The following is a 3,226-nucleotide window of genomic DNA, read 5'->3' as shown; positions in this document are numbered from 1 at the left end:
GGGTGCGATATCATGCATAATTTCTTCATATAAGGAATGAGGTATTGCACTAGCACTAGCACTCATATCACATAATCCATGATAACAATGATCTCCTATTTTAATAGAAATAACAGGCATGCCTACAACAGTTCTATGTATCTTAGCATCGGGTCTAGCAATATTAGCAGTTTCACCACATAAATAAATAACATGCCCATCTAAATTATCATCCAAGAGATCTTTAACCATAGCAATACTAGGTTCAACTTTGATTTGCTCAGGAGGTGTATAAGTCCTAGTATTACTCTTACGAACAATAGTTGAAGTTTTAGCATGATCCTTCATCCTAACAGGAAAAGGTGGTTTCTCAACATAACTAGTAGGAACAATAGGATCATTATGCGTGATAGTCTTTTCTTCAACTGTAATAGGTGCACTACTTTTACTTCAATGGGAGGATTATATTTAAACCACTTCTCCTTAGGGAGATCAACGTGAGTAGCAAAAGATTCACAAAAAGCAGCTACTATCTCAGAGTCAAGTCCATACTTAGCGCTAAATCCACGAAAACCATCGGTATCCATAAAAGATTTAACACAATCAAACTTAGGTGTTATACCTGACTCCTTACCATCGTCGGAACCCCAATCTTCAGAGTTGCGTTTAATTCTTTTCAATAAGTCCCACTTGAATTCAGTAGTCTTCAGCATATAAGAACCAGCACAGGAAGTGTCGAGCATGGTGCGATCATTGAGAGAAAGCCGAGCATAATTTTTTTGAATAATCATTTCTCTTGAGAGCTCATGATTGGGGCATGAATATAACATTGACTTAAGCCTCCCCTAAGCTTGAGCGATCCTTTCTCCTTCGCGAGGCCATAAATTATATATTTAATTACGATCACGATGAACAAGATGCATAAGATAGAGCTTCTGGTGAAATTCCAACTTCAATCATTTATAATTCCAAGATCCCGCATCATCACATAGCCTATACCATGTCAATGCATCTCCCTTCAAAGATAAAGGGAAGACCTTCATTTTGACAACATCATCGGGAATACCTGCAAGCTTAAATAATCCACAAACTTCATCCACAAAGATAAGGTGTAAATCGGGATGCAATGTTCCATCTCCTGCAAAGGGATTAGCTAGCAGTTTCTCTATCATACTCGAAGGAATCTCAATGTAAATATTTTCAGTAGGTTCAGTAGGTTCAGGAGCAACTCTTTGCTCTACTGGTCGGGGTGAAGATACCCCGAACAAGCCCCTCAAAGGATTAGTTTCCATAGTAACAAGTGACAGAAAATTTCAGCACACTATATAAATGTTTCCTTACCAAGTTTCACTCACCAAAGGCGCTTCACTCCCCGGCAACGGCGCCAGAAAAGAGTCTTGATGACCCACAAGTATAGCGTATCTATCGTAGTCCTTTCGATAAGTAAGAGTGTCGAACCCAACGACGAGCAGAAGGAAATGACAAGCGGTTTTCAGTAAGGTATTCTCTGCAAGCACTGAAATTGTAGGTAACAGATAGTTTTGTGATAAGATAATTGTAACGGGTAACAACAAATGAAAGTAAATAAAGTGCAGCAAGGTGGCCCAATCCTGTTTGTAGCAAAGGACAAGCCTGGACAATTTCTTATAATGAGAAAAACGCTCCCGAGGACACATGGGAATTATCGTCAAGCTAGTTTCCATCACGCTCATATGATTCGCGTTTGGTACTTTGATAATTTGATATGTGGGTGGACCGGTGCTTGGGTACCGCCCTTACTTGGACAAGCATCCCACTTATGATTAACCCCTATTGCAAGCATCCGCGACTACAAAATAAGTATTAAGATAAACCTAACCATAGCATGAAACTAGTGGATCCAAATCAGCCCCTTACGAAGCAACACATAAACTAGGGTTTAAGCTTTTGTCACTCTAGCAACCCATCATCTACTTATTACTTTCCAATGCCTTCCTCTAGGCCCAAATAATGGTGAAGTGTCATGTAGTCGACGTTCACATAACACCACTAGAGGAGAGACAACATACATCTCATCAAAATATCGAACGAATACCAAATTCACATGACTACTAATAGCAAGTCTTACCCATGTCCTCAGGAACAAACGTAACTACTCACAAAGCATATTCATGTTCATAATCAGAGGAGTATTAATATGCATTAAGGATCTGAACATATGATCTTCCACCAAGTAAACCAATTAGCATCAACTACAAGGAGTAATCAACACTACTAGCAACCAACAGGTACCAATTTGTGGTTTTGATACAAGATTGGATACAAGAGATGAACTAGGGTTTTGAGAGGAGATGGTGTTGGTGAAGATGTTGATGGAGATTGACCCCCTCCCGGTGAGAGGATCGTTGGTGATGACGATGGTGATGATTTCCCCCTCCCGGAGGGAAGTTTCCCCGGCAGAACAGCTCCGCCGGAGCCCTAGATTGGTTCTGCAAGGGTTCCGCCTCGTGGCGGCGGAGTTTCGTCTCGTAAGCTTGCTTATGATTTTTTTTCAGGGTAAAAGCCTTCATATAGCAGAAGATGGGCACCGGAGGGCCACCAGGGGGCCCAGGAGACAGGGGGCGCGCCCAGCAGGGGTGCGCACGCCCCCCACCCTCTTGGCCAAGGTGTGGGCCCCCTCTGGTATTTTCTTCGCTCAGTAATTCTTATTAATTCAAAAATAACTTTCGTAGAGTTTCAGGATTTTTGGAGTTGTGCAGAATAGGTTTCCAATATTTGCTCCTTTTCCAGCCAGAATTCTAGCTGTCGCATTCCCCCTCTTCATGGTAAACCATACTAAACGATAGGAACATGTATAAGTCATGAAGAAAGCAATAGCAACGTACTAAACGATCAAGTGCTAAGCTAACGGAATGGGTCAAGTCAATCACATCATTCTCTAACGATGTGATTCCGTTCATCAAATGACAACTCATGTCTATGGCTAGGAAACTTAACCATCTTTGATTAATGAGCTAGTCAAGTAAAGGCATAGTAGTGACACTCTGTTTGTCTATGTATTCACACATGTACTAAGTTTCCGGTTAATACAATTCTAGCATGAATAATAAACATTTATCATGATATAAGGAAATATAAAAAAAAACTTTATTATTGCCTCTAGTGCATATTTCCTTCAGAGGGGGCGCCTCCACATTGCTTGGGGGGCAAGTTTCCCCCTCCTGCCCCCCCCCCCCCTCTAGATGGCATCTAGAGGGGTCGGCCCCCT

Source organism: Triticum dicoccoides, chromosome 6B, assembly GCF_002162155.2.
Source record: "Triticum dicoccoides isolate Atlit2015 ecotype Zavitan chromosome 6B, WEW_v2.0, whole genome shotgun sequence".
NCBI lineage: Eukaryota > Viridiplantae > Streptophyta > Magnoliopsida > Poales > Poaceae > Triticum > Triticum dicoccoides.
The sequence above is the reverse complement of the archived record's forward strand: the minus strand, read 5'-3'. Positions refer to the sequence as shown.